Here is a 21,284-nt window from a genome sequence, read left to right on the forward strand (position 1 = left end):
GTCTTACCCAACTGTGACCTAGTAGCCCAGAGTCTAGTAGCCTTTTCAGCGTTCCCATCCTCTCCACATCACCTCTAAACTTCTCACATTTCTGTTCCCTTTGCCTGGAACCACCCCCCTTTCCCAACTTCCTGACCTTCCTGAATGTTCTCAGAGTGCCTTCTCTGTGTCCTCGTGATCCTGGAAATCCTGGGAATCCCTTGTCTTTCAGTCTTACCTACCACATGGGAAAATCTCTGACTCTGAGAAGTGTTCACAAACCCTGCTAAGTGAATAGAGCCCCCCACCCTGGATCTCTGCAGCCACCTGGCCTCCAGCAGAGAGCTCCATGAGTGGTGGGCATTTGCAGTAGTAGGTGTTCAATAAACCTTTGTGGAAATGGTACTGGGCCATTCCTGGGGCCTCCAGGTTATCTGACACCTGTGGCCCCTTCTCTCTGATCTACTGTATAGACATTATCATTTGTTTCATTCTTAGGATAAGGAAAAGAGTCAGATGTCCTCCCTCTTGAGAAACACTGCCTGGGATCTAGCATCCTGAGGGTGGGCCTGGCTACTTCCAAGCAGGCCTCCTATTCTAACTCCACCTCCCCTACCATCAGGAAAGCCTGAGTAATAAGGCATGTAAAGAAGGTGACCTTGAGGCCCAAAGGCTAGGATGTATATGAGGTGTATTTTTTGGCATTTATAGGTTTAAACTCCACTTGGGTGCAAGAGGTCTCAGGAAGGGAAGGGAGCAGGATGCTGTCATTTATAAAGTACCTGCTTCTTTCTACCCTAGGCAGTGAATATGCCTTCTCATACAGTCCTCGCATTGTTCCTGCTATCCCTAGTTATAGATTAGAAAGCAGGGGCTCAGAAGTATTGGGGGAACTTGCCTAGCTACTGGTGGATGGCATGGGTGGTACAAGAAGCATGAAGCAGCCCTATGATGGGATTCTGATTTGGTGACCTTGGACAAGTTCCCAGCTAAGTATCAATCAATTCATCTGTAAAATGAGAAACTAATCCACAACTTCAGGGATGCATTACATAAGACAAATAACCTCATGGTAAATTCTTGGGGGTTGTGATTATTGCTGGTGGTCCTACTGCTAGTTTGAAGGCCAAGGTCAGAGTGGTGCAGATCAGGACCAGAGATCGGGTCATTTCAGCCCTAAGTGAGCTCTCTCTTTCTCCTCTTGCCTCCTTTACTCTGGGCCACATAGTAACATGTATCATAGGTTCAAATCCAAGGCAAACAGTATTTCCAAAATACCTGTGCCAGAAGATCTAGGTTTGAATCCAGGCAACAATAGCAACCTGTATGACATGGGCAGGTAGTTTACTTTCTAAGACTTAGTTTTCTCATAGTAAAACTAGAGATGCCTTTGGCTTTCATGAGTATTATCCAGGCTCACATGAGTGCTAAGTGAAATCCTGGTTCTGGAAGTTCTCTGATGGTCTCAGAGCTGTAGGGCAACAGGAGGAGAGGTTATAAAATCAGCAAAGGAATAGAATCTAGAACTTCACTTCAAACCAAAGAGCAGCATCTCCCTCACTTCCAAAAAAAAAAAAAAAAAAAGCTATTTCTTCCATCCCCACATGGCTGAAAATTAGGGGAGAACATCATCCCTGAGGACAGGGATGATTTTTTTGTTTGCTTGTTTGTTTGTTTTTGTATCTCTGAATCCTTAGGACCCAGCCCAAGTCCTTGTAGAAGGGGTTCAGTAATGAACATTGAATGAATGGAAGGCTTGGGTTACCATGGAAAAATCCCTGAGAGAAGTACTTTTATACTAATATGTCAATGACTACATTTCTTCTCCCAAGATGGGAGAGAGAACAGGATGCCAGGAACCTGCAAGGAAAGCAGAAGATTAAAAAATAATGATCAGAAACCCAAAAGGGGTGTCTTGGCAGACCACAGTTTCCTAGGCTGTGCTCTGGGCTCCCAACTTAACATCCTCTCTTTCAGCAGCCAGAGCCCCTGCCCCAGCGCCAGTTTCTACCAGACCACTGGCCAGTGGCCTTTGCAGATGGGGAAACTGAGGTTCAGCAGCTGAAATCCCCTAAGGTCACACAGTATGGTACTGAATTCATACTTTCTATTTAATGCCAAAAGCAGGTGGCATAGACATTTTCTGTTTAAGAAGAAACAAAACTAATCAAAGGTAATTTCTTGTAGAGTCCTCAAATTTTATTACCCAGTAAGTCTATGTTTAAAAAAAAAAAAAAAAGAGTTTTGGCAATGATTACATGGTACTTGCTAAACTTTTACCGGCTTTGAGTCCTTCCCAGGGAACCAAAGGTCACTGAGAATGCCTCTCTGGACTGCCTCCCTGCCTGTCACTGGCCTCCTAGAAGCTGGGAGAGGACCCTGTGGACCAGACAAACTCTGCAGAATTGTCTGATATGCCTGGGAAGCTGACCCCGCTGGGCAGTTTCAGAGAGAGAGCAAGGGGCTGAAAGTAGGAATGGTTGCACTTGACCAGGGTCCAGTAGGGCACGTGACAGTTTTGGGGCTCTGCATGGGGTGGAGTAGAGCGGGCCAAGGAAGGAAGATGAGCTGGCATCACGTCACCACTGAAAGTGACAGTGAGGCTTCTGTGCCCTCCATCTTTGCTATCTTTTTTGCCTTCCCAAAAGCTTGCTGCACTCATTTTCTCTAGGGCCTTAGGAATTTAAGAAGGCTGTAGGAGGAGAGGGCAATGCTTTGCCCAAAGGAATGCTTTCCCTGTCATGGGTGTTAAGGCATTGAAGATCATGGAATCGACATTAGAAGGGACCCTAGCGCCTGGGTGGCTCAGTCGGTTGAGCGTCCGACTTCAGCTCAGGTCACGATCTCACGGTTCGTGAGTTCAAGCCCCGCATCGGGCTCTGGGCTGATGGCACAGAGCCCGGAGCCTACTTCCGATCCTGTGTCTCCCTCTCTCTCTGCCCCTCCCCCATTCATGCTCTGTCTCTCTCTGTCTCAAAAATAAATAAACATTAAAAAAAAAAAAGAGAGAGAAGGGACCCTAGAGGTCATGCAAGCCAGGGGACCTCACATGTGGCTGCAGACCTGAATCGTCTTTGGAAAAAGACACATTCCTGGGAACCATATGAAAACAACTACAGCTAAATCTCTGGGGACAGATCTTGGGAATCTCATACCCTCACAATTAGAACCCAGGACTCAAATCTAGTCGATTGTATCAAACACTTGAATCTCTACCAAAAGCTAATCCAGCCTCTGCCTGAACTTGGGAAGAAGCAACTCATACCCTCCACCTCAAACTGCTCACTGCATTGCTACACCTCCAGCTCTACTTACAGCAATATTGTTATCACGTGATGATTAGTGATCATTCACATTTGTCACGTACTTGGCCATTGACCCCTTAGCACAGACGCTAAGCTTCCAAGTTCTAGATTGAGACAGGCCTGGGTTCACATCTTGCTGCACTTTACATTTTGTCGTTTTGGGCACAGTGACAAAGGACTCTGAGCCTCAGTTTCCTCATCTGTGAAATGAGGACACTTTGTGTGGAATCATGTAACAGTGCTTAACACCATGCTTGGCATTATGTCCTGTCAATTAAAAAGTTGTTCCTCCAGGTAAACCCAAATTCTGTCTCCCTGTGTCTCCACCCAACTCCTCCACATATATGGCCCTGGGATCCATGGCTCCATAAAGCAAACCCATGCTCCCTGTCCCTGGGAAGTCCTAGGCAGACAGCAGTCCCCTTTCCCAGCACCTGACCTTGACTCCTGTCCCCTCACACCTTGTTTGGCCCCTCTTTTGAGAGGTTTGGCTTTAGAGATGATGAAATTGTGGGAGGAGGACTGCTCAGCAGGCCAGGCCTCTAAGAGTTCCTTGAGCATGTGGGGAATCAGAGCATCTTATGTGAAAGGGGCTGTAGAGAACAGTGATCCCAGGAGAGAAGAGATTGTCTCCTGCACTCTGCAAGTGTAAGGCCATTAAACTAGGCAGCCAGCTGTGGGCCAGGCATAGGCCCAGGCACAACACATCACAGCTGGCCAGGTAGATGATTTCTCCTTATTTTACATTTGAGGCACAGAGAGGTTAAGTAACCTGTATAGTGATGCACAGCTATAACGGACAGACCTGGGATTTGATGCCAAGTCTTCCTGTACACCATACCCAGAACTAGAATGAAACAGAGCAGTGGAATTTGAATTGAGGTCTAAGTCCAAAATGCATTTTTCTTTCAGAAATCATCTACATAAATATTTGCTCACTCCTTACCTAACAATAACCCTTTGCATTTTTACAGTATGCTTTATTTTTTTCCCATTATGTACACCTTCTTTTTTTTTTTTTTTTTTTTCTTTTCTGGGGTGGGGGAAGTGCTGATATTTGCTCATGGGGCTCATGGCATAAAATTCACAAGGTACAAAAGAATACTGAAAACAGTTTTCAGTTCTTCAATTACCATATGACCCAACAGTTGCACTCCTAGATACGTACCCCAAAGAACTGAAAACAGGTATTCATGCCAAAACCTGTACATGAGTCTTCATAGCAGTGGTATTCCTGAGAGCCAAAAAGTGGAGACAGCCCGACTGTCCACCAACTGATGAACAGATAAACAAGGTGTGGTACATCCCTAAAGTGGAAAATAAAAGCCATGACGAGAATCAGCATGGATGAACCTCAAAAACATGCTAAGTGAAAGAAGCCAGACACAAAAGGTCACATACTGTATGATTCCATTTATATGAGATATCCAGAATGGGCAAATGCATAGAGCCAAAGAGCAGATTAGGGGCTGGGGGAGAGGAGATGGAAAAGGACTGCTAGTGCATATGGGGGGTTCCTTTCAGGGCGATGAAAATGTGGAACTACATCGAGGTGATGGTTGGACTATATGGAAATTGTACACTTTAAAATGGTTCAGGGGCGCCTGGGTGGCGCAGTCGGTTGAGCGTCCGACTTCAGCCAGGTCACGATCTCGAGGTCCGTGAGTTCGAGCCCCGCGTCAGGCTCTGGGCTGATGGCTCGGAGCCTGGAGCCTGTTTCCGATTCTGTGTCTCCCTCTCTCTCTGCCCCTCCCCCGTTCATGCTCTGTCTCTCTCTGTCCCAAAAATAAATAAAAAACGTTGAAAAAAAATTTTTTTAATGGTTCAAATGGGGGCACCTGGGTGGCTCAGTCGGTTAAGTGCCCGACTTCATCTCAGGTCATGATCTCACTGTCCCGGAGTTTGAGCTTTGCGTCAGGCTCTGTGCTGACAGCTCAGAGCCTGGAACCTTTTTCGGATTCTGTGTCTCCTTCTCTCTCTCTGCCCCTCCCCTGCTTGCATTCTGTCTCTCTCTCTCAAAAATAAATAAATAAACATTTAAAAAATTTTTTTAATAAAATGGTTCAAATGTTTCATTTCATGTTATGTGAATTTTACCTCAACTTTATAAAAAGAATATTGAACATTGAGTCTCTCCCCCCAATCCTATCCCCTAGCAACTGGCACATGTTCCAGAGATATTCTGAGCATTTCTAAACATTTGTGTGTATAGTTTTTCATATAAATGGCAGCATGTTGGATACGTCGTTCTGTACCTTGTTTCTTCTACTTAACAGATTTTGGAGATTATTCTACGTCAGCACGTACAGACTTGCTAGGCTCTTGCTTTTGACATCTTTATACTGTTCCATTTTCTAGATGTGCTCTGGTTTATCTAGCTTGTCTGTTCCCTTTTGATGGAAACTTAGATTGTTTCCAGTATTTTGCTATTTCAAACAAGGCTGCTGTGAATAGCCTTGTACATGGGTCATTTCACACATGCCTCTATCTACAGGGATTTCCTAGAAATGGAATTACTGGGTCAAAGGGCATGTACATTTTAATTTTTCCAGTTGCAAAAATAATGCATATTTGTTATACAAATTTCAAACAACTCTGAAGCTCATCGGCTAAAAAGTGAAAGAAGCTCTCCCCACAACCCTTATCCTCCCTCTCCTTGTCTGCCTCCCTTTTCTGTGCACTTCCTCCTTGGCTTCTGGCCTGCAGCTCTCAGAGCCTTCCCTGCCTGACTGATTCTGGGTCTCCCCCTCCTCCTACTCACCCCTCCCCCCACCTCCTCCTTCCCTTATCCCTCAGTAGAGACTTTCTCATCTGTCCCCAGGGCCTGGGCTGGGACTTAGGCTCACAGTCAAATATAGCCTTTACCACCAAACCTACCAAGAGCAGGTCCCTGGCAAATGTTTTTAAATCATAAAATGTTCAAACCAAAAGATTAGGGGCTTCTCACCCAACCCTCACATTCCACCTTACATAGGAGGCAACTGAGACCCAGAGAAGGGAAATGTGGCTCAGTGAGTAGGTTTACAGAGCCAGGAAGAGAAGCCACATTGCCTGACACCCTGTCCAGGAGTCATTTCACTAATTTAGTAAACAATTATTGAATACCATGAAAGCCCAATGGGTCAGGCACTGTTCTAGGCACTAGGCTCTAGCAATGAATGAGATAAACCTTACGTTATGCTTAGGAAGACCAACAAAAAACAAGTAAACAAAATATTTCACATGGTGGTAAGTGCCCCATGAGAATAAAGAGTGACTGGAGCCCAGGAGTTTTAATACCCAGGGTGGTGGCATCTGAGCTAGAACCTGAACGACAGGAAAGATCCAGCTAAGCCAACACATGCAAAGGTCCTGAGGTAGGAAGAATATTTTTGGATTCAACAGACAAAAAGAAGGCACTCAGGACTAGTCACTTAGGGCCCTGGAGGCAGAGTGAGGTCATTCTTCAAATCTATAAGGTCAGCTTCAAACCCCTGTCCCAACCGTTCCTCCCAATAGCTCAGCCTAGAGGACACAGAAGGGGATCCTTGAACCCTTGCTGAATGAATGAATGAGTACTGTGTGTTAAGGTGAGTGAAAAAGCACAGAGGTGTGTTACAGGATCCTTGAACAGACAGATTCAAGCCCCAGGTTACTAGCTGCGTGCCTTAGAGCCTGCTGTTGTTTACCTGTAATGGCAGCCAATTCTTCATGGACATTGTGAGCTATACAGTTATAGCAGTGTTCCAATAAAACTTCATTTGCAAAAACAGGCTGTGGGCCAACTCATACCTTAGAGAGTGCTTAAAATGTACCAGGTACTGGGCCACCTGGGTGGCTCAGTCAGCTAAGCATCTGACTCTTGATTTCAGCTCAGGTCATAATCTCATGGTTTGCGGGCTCAAGCCCCACATCAGGCTCTGCACTGACAGCACAGAACCTGCTTGGGCTTCTCTTTCTCCCTCTCTCTCTCTCTGTTACCCCCTCCGACACACACACCCAATAAACAAACTTAAAAGAAATGTACCAGGTACAGTCCTAAGAGCCTTATGTATATTAACACCTATATAATGAGGAGCTCAACAGATAAGTTGTTCTGTATCTCATTTGGATCTTGGACACCCCTGAGATTTAGGTGGTGTCTCTGTGTGTTCAGAACACACACAGAGTTGTGCACACAGTTGGGGACGTGAAGGACCTTCTGAGGCTTTTGTGGGTCCCCTGGATGGATAATCCTGAAGGCCCTTGCTGCCTCAAACTTTGTCCAGGTGGTAGTACAAGGAATTGTGGAATGACATTGGGAAAGATCTGAGAGATAGAGTGGGAATGAACCAGAGACTTCCAGAGTGGATGGCTCCCCTGGGACAGGAGACCTAGCTGAGAAGGGTCTGTAGTGTGTGAGCTCTAGACAGTTGTCTTCCCAGGAAAATGTAGCCCCTGGAGGGCTTCCTTTCCAAGTGAATGGCAGAAAAAGCCTAGCCTGGGGTGTAGCCCTGCAGGAACCCCCTCAGTCCTGTCTCCTAGTAGCAGGGTGCACATCTCTTCAACTCTGTGCCTCCACTGTAAAATGAAGGAGTTGGTTTAGACTCATTCTTTACAGCTACAGGCATTTATGTGTACCTACTGTATGCCAAAGACTACATCGGACCTCACCAGCAGTGAAGCAGCCTCAAGCACAAAGAACTATGCCCAAGCAGAATGGGAGGCCACAGCACTAGAGCTGGACCCTGAAGATGGGTAGTTGGGACATTCCAGGCAGAGGAAAGGACATGGGCATAGAAAAACTCAGAGTATGCAGAGCCTTGTTTGGCTGGAGTGTCAGGTGAACAGAGAGGAGCTCTAAGGAGCAAGGCAAGAAGTAGAATTTGGTCCACGGGTTGTTAGGACCCTGGTGGGAGCTAGATCAAGGGTCATCAAGAGGTGACAAGTGCAGGGCCTTAGGGGTTGGGAAAGAGACAGCACTGAGCCTTGCAGAGCTTTGTGGGAGGGGAGTAGGAGGGAGGGACAGTGATACCTGGGGCCTGGGTGGAGGGCACCAGGGGCAGGACAGAGAAGAAAGTGGGATTTGATAGGACATTTGTCTCTCAGGCTGGAAATGGGAGGCTAGCTGGGGACAGATTAAGGAAAAGCCCACCCAATATGAATGGCAGGCAGTGGCTGCCTTCCCAGAGAAGAGGTATTAGTAGGTGCTGCAGGAAGCAAGTTCCATTACTCCCCTTCCACCCCTTAACACTATTCTGGGAGGCCCACAATGCACATTAGCATGAGAAAAGCTCAGAGGGGGCATTGAGATACAGGTTTAGTTGATTCTACAGGCTGCTTTGAGTCCAGGGGCTCACTGAGGCTCGCATGTGGACTTACTGGAAGAACATTCCAGACAAATTAAATCTAAGCAGGCATCAAAAAGATTTAACCATGGGGGCATCTGGATGACTCAGTTGGCTGAGCATGCAACGCTTGACCTTAGGGTCCTGAGTTCGAGCCCAACGTTGGGTGTACAGATTACTTAAAAAAAAAAAAAAAAAAGGATTTAACCATCTGACAAAGTTGAGTATATTTTTAATTTAAAACAATTTTTTTAAGTTTATTTTTGAGGGAGAGACAGAGTGAGCAAGGGAGGAGCAGAGAGGGGGAGAGAAAGAATCTCAAGCAGGCTCCACACTGTCAGCACGGAGCCCGATGTGGGGCTCGAACCCACAAACCATGAGATCATGACCTGAGCTGAAACCAAGAATTGGATGCTTAACTGACTGAGCCGCCCAAGGCCCTGAATATATTTTTTAAATGTTTTGAAGTAAAATGGCTTCCTTTAGAGGGATGGATAGAGTAAGCGTGCTGCTTCAAACAACCTGAGCCTTGCTCATCTCTACTGGAACCCATTTCCCCATAACATTCTAACCCAAGAGGTCGGGGTTTGTTATCCCTGTTCTAGATGAGGCAGCTGTGGCTCAGAGAGGTTTAGAAGCTGCTTCAAGATCACACAGCAGGAAAGTAGGGAAGCCAGGACAGGACTGGAACCCAAGTATCTCTGATCTCTGATTCCTTGCTCTTAACCTGCAGGACATGCAACCCACCAATTACATTAACTCTTCAAAAGTCGGGATTAAAAGTTAGTTAGCAATGGGGGCGCCTGGGTGGCTCAGTTGGTGGAGCATGCGTCTCTTGATCTTGGGGTCCTGAGTTCGAGCCCCACAGTGGGTGTAGAGATTACTTAAAAAGAGAAGTTAGTAGCCACATTAAACCCATGGTTGACACAACAGTCAAGTCCCCCTTTGCCTCCCACCGCATCAGTGCAGATGGCCTATCACCTGTCCTGAGCCCCCAGCTCTTTCAGAGCTGCTGGCTGTCCTGAGACACTGAAGCTGAAAGAAATGGCAAGGTCTCAAGCCTAGGAGCTTGGTGGAAATGGGCAAACTGAGAAGAGGAAACAATTTAGCAGGATGATTTTAGTTCATTTGTAATCTGACAGACTTGGATCCACCACTTACCAGTTACGTGACCTGAGACAATGAATCAACTGCCAATGAATATACTTCCCACGATTGTAAAGTGGGGATAGTAGCAGTACCTACCTCACAATGTATATGAAATAAAATCAGTACTGTGTGTAACACACTGAGCCCAAGGCCTGTGTATGTACGTAGCAGCATTCTTTGATCCTTAGTGTTGATCCTCAGGTGGTTGGGGTGGGTCTCTTGAGGTTTCTTTGGCATTCTGCAGGACTTTCTTTGGCATTCTTGGCATTTTGAATCTAAGATTCCCCCAACCTGTTGGAGCTGCTGGATAAAGGGTCAGGAGAGTGAGTGGAAACCAGCCTGGGAGTCTGAAGCAAAGCTCAAAGGTGTTCTCTGGGTATTTGGAGCCAGGGTAGAGGGCTTCTGCACAGGAGCTCAGAGATGCTGCTACCTGAACTTTTTTCCCTTTTCAATCCCTGCTAAGCACTTACCCAGCAAGCTCCCTCCTCCCTACACTCCATTTGAAGTCAGCCTTGGAGAGAGAGAGCAAGTCAGGGCTCTCCAGTCAAAACACTAGAGGTGACATCTTGCTCTGTCAAGCTGTGTGAACTTGGGCAAATCACTCAATCAATGTCTCTCATTGGTAGTTTCCCCATCTGTGCAATGGGATGTATAAAGTACTAATCTCAGGGGAGAGGTTGAGAAGGTGGGTCTACATTGTAAAGAGAGGATACGAAAGCACTTAGTAAACTTTTTTTTAAATGTTGATTTATTTTTGAGAGAGACAGAGCACAAGAGCATGTGTGCAGGCAGGGGAGGGGCAGAGAGAGGGGAGAGAGGAACCCAAGTGGACTCTGTGCTGACAGCAGCGAGCCTGATGTGGGGCTTGAACTCACAAACTGCGATATCATGACTTGAGCCGAAATTGGATGCTCAACTGACTGAGCCACCCAGGTGCCCCGAGCACTTAGTGAACTTTAAAGGCCATGCAAATCCTGGGCATAAATTTCCTCACAGAGCTGATACTGGCACCTCTTCCATGAAACCTTCCTAGACAGCCCAGTTGGAAGTGATTTCTTCCTCCATTGATCTCCCACTGCTGCTCACTGGAACATTACATATATACACGCTGCCCCTATCAAGAGACACAATTCTGAGTACAGAACAAGCCAGGTGTCCTGAATTCCAGCTACTATCTTGGTAGTTTCTCTTGGCACTCCTCTTGTGGTCTGTCCACCAAGCACTTCCCTAGCACTTGTCCTGTTCTTCATCTGTAGATTGTAAGACCAGTCAGGTTCATCCTTTGTGGCTCTGCCACCTGACCCCATACCTTGGTGCATGTTGGGGCCCTTAACCCAAATGGATCAATACAGTCCTTCCCTGAGAATTTACATTTGGATCTGTGATTGACAGGGAGTTAATTCAGCATCCTGAGTAATTAAGCCTGTAACATACAAAGCTCAGAAGCTGGTAGCTTTTCTTTTCTACCATGTAGATGGGGAAACAGGGAAAGCTGTGATCAGAGAAATAAAGATAAGGGATAGGAAAAAGCCTTCTGGGATCCACGGAGCTCCATGACTTTCTGAGGCTTCCTTCTAGTAAATTCCCTTTTTGGCTTAAACTAGCACTTGTAGTTTCTTTTTCTTTCTTTCTTTCTTTCTTTTTTTTTTGAAATAAAAAAAAAATCTTTATTTATTTTTGAGAGAGAGAGATAGAGCATGAGCAGGGAAGGGACAGACAGAGAGGGAGACCCAGAATCTGAAGCGGGCTCCAGGCTCTGAGCTGTCAGCACAGAGCATGATGCGGGGCTCAAACTCATGGACCTCAAGATCATGACCTGAGCAGACAGATGCTTAACCCGCTTAACCCGACTGAACCACTCAGGTGCCCCAAGCACTTGTAGTTTCTATTACTTCCTGAACTTTACAGAAAAAAAGCCTCAGAAAGGCTTACCACCATGCCTGGGGTCACATAGCAATTTAGCAGCAGAGACATCACAGGAACAGCAGGGAGCCTGCTTGGGATTTTCTATCTCCTTTTCTCTTGGCTCCTCTCCTGCCCGCCCCACCCACCGCCACCCCACCCCCCCAAGCTGCACATGTGCTTTCTCAAAAATAAATACACATTAAAAAATAGTGTTTTAAACATTAATCAAGGTGTAATTGGCATACAATAAATTGCACATTGTAAAGTACAGTTTGGGAAGCTTTTTCCCCCTTTTTTTGAGAGAGAGCACTTGTGAGAGGTGGGCACTGACAGAGAGAGAGGGAGGGAGGGAGAGAGAATCCCATGCAGGCTCTGCACAGTCAGTGCAGAACCCAATGCAAGGCTCAATCTCATGACCCTGAGATCATGACCTGAGCCAAAATCAAGAGTCAGATGCTTAACCAACTGAGCCACCCAGGTGCCCCATTTGTAAGCTTTCATGTAGATATACATTTGTGAAACCATCATCACATTCAAGATAATAAACATAACCATCCCCCACAAAAGTTTCCTCCTGTCCCTCCTTAATCCCTCCAGCTCCCTGCTGACTGTCACCCCAGGCAACCACTCAGCTGCTTTCAGTTACTATAGACTAGTTTGCATTTATAGAATTTTATATAAATGGAGCCATACAACATGTACTCTTTTTTGTCTGTCTTCTTTCAGTCAGCTTAATTGTTTTGAGAGTCGTCCATGTGGTTGTATATCTTAATAGATCCATTTCTGTTGCGGAGTAGTAATCAATTACATGGATATATAACAATTTTTTAATTTACCCGTTGATGTACATTTGGGTTATTTCCAGGTTTTGACTATTGCAAATAAAGCTACTACAAACATTTATGTGTAAGTCTTTATACAGAGATAAATGCTTTTATTTCTTTTGGATAAATACCTAGAAGTGGAATGGCTTCGTCATTTGGTAGGTGAATACTATGCTTAAGTTTTGCTGAGCTGTTGTTCAAAGTGGCTTTACTATTTTACATTCCCACCAGCAGTGTATGAAAGTTCTAGTTGCTTCACATCTTCACTAAACCTTTAGTTTCAGCAATTTTAATTTTAGAAATTCTGGGGTGCCTGGGTGGTTCAGTAGGTTAAGCGTCCAACTTTGGCTCGCGTCATGATCTCATGGCTCATGAGTTTGAGCCCCACGTGGGGCTCTGTGGTAACAGCTCAGAGCCTGGAGCCTGCTTCAGATTCTGTGTCTCCCTCCTTCTCTGCCCCTCCCCCCTTGCGCTCTGTCTCTCTCTCTCTCTCAAAAATAAACATTAAAAATAATAATAAAAAAATAAAGTGGTAACCAAGAAGGGTTTAAATTTTTTTTAGAAATTCTAATTATTGCCTGTAATTTTAACTCTTAGGTCTGTCATCTATTTTGAGTTAGTTTGGGCATATATATGAGGTGTCAGTCAACTTTCTTTTTTTGTGTGTAGCTATGAATATCCAATTGTCCCAGTGTCATTTGTTGAAAGATTATCCTTTTTCACTTTTTAAAATAGATATAGGGCTATTTTGATTATTTACCTCTTCTTGGGTTAGCTTTCACGCTTTGTGTCATAGAGAATTAGTCCATTTCATCTAGGTTATCGAATGTATTGTCATAGAGTTTTTATGAATCATGTCAAGCACCTTTTCATGTGTTTATTGGCCATTTGTGTATCTTCTCTGGAGAAATGTCTATCCAGATCTTTTGCTCAATTTTTAATTGGTTTGTTTTATTATTATTATTTTATGTTTATTTATTTTGAGATAAAGAGAGCGTGTGCACATGTAAGTGGCGGGGGGGAGGTGCAAGGAGGAACAAAGAGAGAGGAGAGAATCCTGAGCCGCCTCCATGCTGTCGCGGGGAGCCCGAGGTGGTGCTTTACCCCATGAACTGAGAGATCAAGACCTGAATGGAAATCAAGAGTCAGATACTTAACTGACTGAGCCACCCAGGTGCCCCTTTTTACTATCTCATTGTAAGAGTTCTTTATACTATATACAAGTCCCTTATCAGATATATAGTTTGCAAACATTTTCTCCCACTCTGTGTTTTCTCCCTTTCTTAAGAGTGCCCTTTGAAGCACAAAACTTTTAAATTTTGATGAAGTCTATTTTATCTGATTATTCTTTTGCTGCTTGTGCTTTTGACGTCATATTTAGGAATCCTTTGCCTAATTTGGGATTTACTCCTATGTTTTCTAAATAAGAGTTTTATAATTTTAGCTCATACATTTAGGTATTTGATCTGTTTTGAGTTACTTTTTGTATATGATATGAGGTAAGGTTTCCAACTGCTTTTTTTTTTTTTTTTTTTTTTTTTATAAGGTAGTTTTTCCTTTTTTTTTTTTTTTTTTTTTTTTTTTGTGCACATGACTGACTATCCAGTTGTCACAGCACTATTTGCTGTAAAGACTATTCTTTCACAATTGGTCTTTTCACCCTTGTTGAAAATCAATTGACCATAGACACATGGGTTTGTTTCTGGACTCTCAATTTTATTCCACTGACCCATATGTCTATCCTTATGCTAGTATCACACTATCTTAAATTATTGTTGGCTGCTTTATAGTAAGTCTTATTTTATGTTTTTTAAGTTTATTTTATTTATTTTGAGAGAGAAAGAGCAGGGGTGTTTGGGGCCCCCAGGTGTCTCAGTCAGTTAAGCATCTGACTTTTGATTTTAGTTCGGGTCATGATCTCATAATTCGTGAGTTTGAGCCCTGCATCAGTCTCCATGCTGACAGTGTGGAGCCAGCTTAGGATTCTCTCTCTTTCCCTCTCTCTCTTCCCCTCTCCTGATTGTGCTCTCTTTCTCTCTCAAAAAAATTTAAAAAAAGAAAGAAAAAGAGTCAGCCACTTAACCGACTAAACCATCCAAGTGCCCCTGTAGTAAGTTTTAAAGTGAAAAAGTATAGATCCCCCAACTTTGTTCTTAATTTTCAAGATTGTTTTGGCTATTCTAGGCCCCTTGCAATTTGAATATGAATTTTAGCATCAGCTTGTCAATTTCTACAAAGATGCAACTGGAATTCTGACAGGGATTGTGCTGAATCTGTAGGTCGAATAAATGGGGAGTATTGCTATCTTAACAATACCCAGTCTCCTGATTCATGAACATGGGATGTTTTCCATTTATTTTGATCTTTAATTTCTTTCAATAATGTTTTCTGAGTATAAGTTTTTCATTTCTTTTATCAAATCTATTCCTAAGTATTTTGGTACGCACTTTTGCAGCATATGTACTATTCCTAAGTACTTTGTTCTTTTCGATGCTATTATAAATGGAATTGTTTCCTTAATTTTATTTTCAGATTCTTGATTTATATATAGAAATACAATCAATTTTTATATACTAATCTTTCATCATGTAAACCTGCTGAACTTGTTTATTAGTTCTAATAGTGTTTTTTTGTGTGTGTGGTTTCCTAAGGACTTCCTATATACAAGATCAAGTCATCTACATATATAGTTGTATGTTCTTCCTTACCAATCTTGATTTTTTAAATTTCTATTTATTGCCTAGTTACTCTGACTAGAACTTCTAATACAGTGTTGAATAAAATTAGTGGGAGCAGACATCCTTGTCTTGTTCCTGATCTTAGGAGGAAAGCATCAATCTTTTACTGTTAAGTACGATGTTAGCTGTGTAGTTTTTTTTTTTTAAGTTTATTTATTTATGTTGAGGGAGACAGAGATAGTGTGAATGGGCAAGCAGCAGAGAGAGAGGAGACCGAGAATCCTGAACAGGCTCTGTGCTGCCAGCAGCAGAGCCTGATGTGGGGCCTGAACCCATGAACTGTAAGATCATGACCTGAGTTGAAACCAAGGGTCAGATGTGTAACTGACTGAGCCACGCAGCCTCCCCCACTGTGCAGTTTTTATAGCTGCCCTTTATCATGTGGAGGGAATTCCATTCTATCCCCCCCCCTTTTTTTAAATGAATGGGTATTGGATTCTGTCAACTGCTTTTTGGTTTTTTTCTACCTTTTGAGACAATTATGTGCTTTTTGGTTTTTATTCTATTGATAAAGTTTATTACATTAATAGATTTTTGGAAGTTAAACTAACCTTGCATTCCCAGAATAAATTCCACTTCACCGTGGTATAATTCTTTTTATATATTGCTGGATTCAGCTTGCTAGTATTTTGTTGATTTTTGTCTCTTTATTATTTTTTTTTTTAATTTTTAATGTTTATTTATTTATTTTTGAGAGGGAGAGAGCACAAGCAGGGAAGGGGCAGAGAGAGAGGGAGACACAGAATCCAAAGCAGGCTCCAGGCTCTTAGCTGTCGGTACAGAGCCTGACGCTGGGCTTGAACCCATGAACTGTGAGATCATGACCTGAGCTGAAGTCAGATGCTTAACCAACTGAGCCACCCAGGCACCCCTTGTCTCTGTATTCTTAAGAGATATTGGTCTGTGGTTTTCTTGTGATCTCTTTGTTTGGTTTTGGTATCAGACATAATAAAACGAGTTGAGAATTGTTTCCCTCTCTTCTGTTTCCTGGAAGAGTTTGTGGAGAATTGTATTCATTCTTCTTTAAATATTTTGTAGAATTCCTCAGTGAAACTATCTAAGGTTGTGGGTGATTTCTTAAATTAATACTTCAATCTCTTTACTTGTTATAGGTCTATACAGATTGCCTATTTCTTCTTGAATTGGTTTCAGTAGTTTGTTTCTTTCTAGGAACTTGTCCATTTCATCTAAGTTATTAAATTTATTGGCAGAAGGTTGTTGATAGTATTCCTTATGCTTTTATAATCCTTTTTATTTCTGTAAAGTTGGCAGTAATGTTCCTTCTTTCATTTCTGATTCTAGTGATCTTTCTCTTTTCTTGATCATTCTAAGGGTTTATCACTTTTGTTGACCTTTTCAAAAAACAACTTTTGGTTTATTGATTTTTCTCTATTTTCCTATTCTCTATTTCATTAATTTACACTCTAATTTTTACTGTTTCCTTACCTCTGCTTGCTGTAGATTTAGTTTGCTCTTCTTTTTATGGTGTCTTAAGGTGGAAGGTAAACATTTTAGGTTGATGTTGTATTTTTTATTTCTGTATTTTATTTTTATTTTTTGTTTATTTTTGAGAGAGCGTGCACACACACACATGTGAGCTGGGGAGGGGCAGAGACAGGCTCTCCACTGATAGCAGAGAACCCGATGTGGGCTTGCACTCACAAACCTTGAGATCATGACCTGAGCTGAAGTCGGACGCTTAACCCAACTGAGCCACCCAGGTGCCCGTTATTTTTATTTTTTCAAGTTTGTATTTGTTCATTTAAGTAACCTCTACACCCAACATGGGGATTGAACTCACGACCCTGAGATCAAGAGTCACATGCTCTTCTGGCTGAGCCAGCCAGGTGCCCCTCTTTCTGCATTTTAAAAATGTGGCTCCACTATTTTCTTGCTTGCACAGTTTCTGACCATAATAAATCCATTAGCCTTATTTATATTTGTATGTAATATGTCTTTTTACTCTGGCTGCTTTTTAAAAAAATTTTTTAATGTTTATTTCTTTTTGAGAGACAGGGAGAGACTGAGCATGAGCAGGGGAGGGGCAGAGAGAGAGGGAGACACAGAATCCGAAGCAGGGTCCAGGCTCTGAGCTGTCAGCACAGGGCTGGACATGGAGCTCAAATTCACAAACTGAAAGATCATGAGCTGAGCTGAAATCGGATGCTTAACCGACTGAGCCATCCAGGTGCCCCTACTCTGACTGCTTTTAAATTTTCTCTTTATCACATTTTAAAAACAACTTACAATATACCTTGGTATAGGTTTTTTGGAGGGGAGTGGGCTGGGTTCAGTGTACTTTATTGGTGGTACATGACCAGGAAGGCTCCCCAAGCTCCTCCCACTCTTTAGGGGGTCTGAGTTGGAAAATACAGTGTGTTGGGAGATTGAGTTGGGGCCCTCAAGCAGCTGAGGGCCTCTGTCTTCCTCTTGTGTTCTTGCTGGGGCTCTTGGTCTGGGAGACTCTTACTCCTTGGAGGTCATGTGGATTGTAAGGTCTACCACCATTTTGCTGTAGTCAAATTCATCTTCATACTAGGAAATGAGCTTGACAAAGTGTTCATTGAGAGTAACACAAGCCCCAGCGTCAAAGGTGGAAGGGTGGGTATCCCTATTAAAGTTGCAGGACAAACCAGGTTCTCAGTGCAAATCAGGATGCCCATGAGGGGGCTGATACCTGCTTCACCACCCTCTTGATCTCATCACATATGGCAGCTTTCTCCAGGCAGCAGGTCAGATCCTGCTGACACATTGAGAGTGGAGACATGGCAGACCATGTTGGTGAGCTCCCCATATAGCTCAGGAATTACCTTGCCCATAGCTGTGGCATTGCCAGTAGGAGCAAGGGTGATGTTCTGCACAGCACATGGCTGTCATGCCACAGCTTACCAGAGGGGCCATCTACAGTCTTCTGGGTGGCAGTGATGGCATGGACTGTGGTCATGAGTCCCACCATGATGCTAAAGTTGTCATGGATGACTTTAGACAGGGGGCACCAAGCAGTTGGTGGTGCAGGAAGCATTTGATGGTCTTGAGGGAATTGTCATACCTCCCATGGTTCATTCCCATCACAAACATGGGGGCATCAAAGGAAGGGGCAGAGATGATGACCCTTTTGGCTCTACCCTTCATGTGAGCCCCAGTCTTCTCCAAGATAGTAAAGACATTATTGGACTCTACAACATACTCAGCACCAGCATCACACTATTTGAGGTTGGTGGGATCTCACTCTTAGAAGATGGAGATGTGCTTTCCACTGATGACAAGCTGCCCGTTCTCAGCCTTGACTGGGCCATTGAACTTGCCATGGGTAGAATCTTTCTGGAACATGTAGACGATGTAGTTGAGATCAATGAAGGGATCACTGATGGCAACAGTACTTTGTTAGAATTAAAAACAGCCCTTGGGGTACCTGGCCTGGGTAACTCAATTGGTAGAGCATGTGACTCTTGATCATTGTGTGTAGAGATTACTTAAAAATCAAATACTTTTTTAAAAGCTTTCTAATTTATTTTGATAGAGAGAGAGAGAGAGAAAGAGAGAGAGAGAGAGAGAGAGAGAGAGAGAGAGATGGGAGGGGCAGTGGGAGAGGGAGAGAGAGAATCCCACACAGGCTCTGTTAGCACAGAGCCCGATGCAAGGCTCGAACTCATTAACTGTGAAATCATGACCTGAGCCAAAACCAAGAGTCGGATGCTTGACTGACTGAGCCACCCAAGTGCCCCAAAAATAAAATCTTTAAAAAAAAAAAGTGGCCCTGATGACCAGGTATCCAATATGGCCAAATCCGTTTACTCCAAGCTTTTCCATTGTGTCTCAGGGAACCAACTGGCAGTGCACAAGGAGATGCAACAGTGTGTTGAGCTGGGAGGAGCAGAGAGCTTGGTATAGTTTCTGTGTATTGTGCTTGGGGTTCATTAAATATTTTAGATCTAATGATTTATCAGATTTTCATCAAAGTTAGAAGTTTTTCAGTTCTTTTTTCCTTTTCCTTCAAGTATTTCTTTTTCTCATCCTCTTCCCTCTTTGGGGGACTCTAATTACACACACACATTAGATCACTTGAAGTCATGTCACAGCCTGCCAATGCCGTGTTATTATTATTTTGAAGCTTTTTTTCTCTGTGTATTTTACTTGGGATAGCTTCTGTACTATATATTCGAAGTTCGTTAGTCCTTTGCCATGTCTAATGTTCCATTAATCCATCTAGTGTATTTTCTATCTCAGACATTATAGTTTTCATCCTTAGAATTTTAATTAATTTGGGTCTTTTAAAAATATCTTCTATTTCTCTACTTCACATGGTCAGTCTTTGTTTTATCTTCTTGCACATGTGGAACGTGGTTATAATAACTGTTTTAATGTCTATGTCTCTTAATCCCATCATCTGGGTAATTCTGGGTAGGTTTCAATTGATCGGTTTTTCTTTTCATTATGGGTCATACTTTCCTGTTTCTTTGTATATGTGCTAATTTTTATCGGTTGGCAGACACTGTGGATTTTATTTTGTTGGGTGCTGGATATTTCTGTAATCTTATCAATATTCTTGAGTTTTGCTCTGGGGTGCAAAAGCACTTGGAAACAATTTGGTCCTTTTTCAGATCTTGCTTTTGTTGGGGCCAGAGTGATGTTTTGTCTTCACCCACTTCTGAGTCAAAAAGTCTTGTGAGTGCTCTACTCAATGCCCCATTAATTGTGAGGTTTCCACTCTGGTTCCTGGGAGCCAGCACTATTCCTAGCCTCGTGTGAACTCGCAGGATTATTCTCTCTAACCCTACTGGTTGATTCTAACCGTGCTTTTGAGTAGTTTCTTCAAATGCAGGCACTATGCTGAATGACCAAAGGGGTACTACCTCTGTAGAGCTCCACAGTTCTCTCTGTGTGCAACTTTCTCCTTTTTGGTTCTCTGTCTTGTGTCCCCGGGCTCCTGACTTCATCTTGTCAGTGCAGGAGACTGCTGGTCTCCACCTGCCCTTCTCTCCCTGTGCTCTGGTCTGGACACTTTCTTTAGGCAGTAAGGTGGGGCATTCATAAGCCTCTCCCCATTTGGTTCCTACTCTCAGGAGTCACTGCTTTTCCTAGTCTGACGTCCAATGCCTTGAGAACCGTTGTTTCACATATTCTGTGGGGAATTTTAGTCATCTCAGGTGGGGACATAAATCCAGTCCCGGTTACTCCAACTCAGCTGGAAGCAGAAATTCTCGTGATGGTTTGTTCATTTGTCCAGTGGGCACTTATTGGGAGAGAGCTTGCTGGGTCCCCCTCACAGTGGTCTTGTGGCTCTCCAGACAGTCCAGATTTTCCTATCTCAGGGCCTTTGCATGGGCCCTCTCCTCTGTCTGGACTGCTCTTTCTAGCTGTACTTCCTCTCTCAGCTCAGAGGCCTTTTCTGACTACTTACTCTGTGTAAAGCGAATTGCTCTCTTTTTTATTTCCCATCACACTTCTGCTTTCCTTTACAATTTCTTTTACTAGAGTGTAGGCAGGAATTTCTGTCAGATTCCCTGGAGCCAGCTCAGGGCCAGGCACACTATAGGTATGCAATAAATATTTATCAAATGACTGAGGTCTTTGTATATTTCATGGTACCTGTCATATAACAGAGCTCAGTCAAACTGGGGCTGCTTGTCTGATGGGGGCATAGCTCCTCGCCCTAAGTCCCCACCAGGGAAGGGATACAGGGCCCCTGGACTGAGGCCATGCACTCCTTAGTGATAACTGAAGGCCCCTGGGTACCGGCCAGGGAGGGTTTGACAGGTGGAGCTGATGAGTTCCAGACCCAGGCCTCTGGGCCCCGGCACAGGCCGACAGAACCGGACACTGGGCAGGAGCCAGAGCCAAGCTTCCATGACGTCGTTGCCTTCAAGGGCCATGCTCCTCCCTAGGCTTTTGGTGGGACTTCAGATCTCACCCAACCCTCTTAGAGCTATCTGCCACCAGATTCTGGGGAAAGATGGAGCCGTCCTCCCTGGTTCGAGTCCCAGATCTGGTTGTATGACCATCTACAATGATCAGAACACTCACAGAGTTGGCTCTATAAAGTCAAAAGTACTTTCTACATGGAAAACCTCTGTGAAC

General features: G+C 43.8%; 1 pseudogene; it reads right to left on the minus strand.

Annotated features, from left to right (window-relative positions):
* Positions 1-16,478: 16,478 nt before the first annotated feature.
* LOC125917170 (glyceraldehyde-3-phosphate dehydrogenase-like) lies at positions 16,479-21,079 on the minus strand (annotated as a pseudogene).
* Positions 21,080-21,284: the final 205 nt, after the last annotated feature.

The sequence above is a fragment of the Panthera uncia genome, unplaced genomic scaffold (genome assembly GCF_023721935.1).
Source record: "Panthera uncia isolate 11264 unplaced genomic scaffold, Puncia_PCG_1.0 HiC_scaffold_1554, whole genome shotgun sequence".
Taxonomy (NCBI): Eukaryota; Metazoa; Chordata; class Mammalia; order Carnivora; family Felidae; genus Panthera; species Panthera uncia.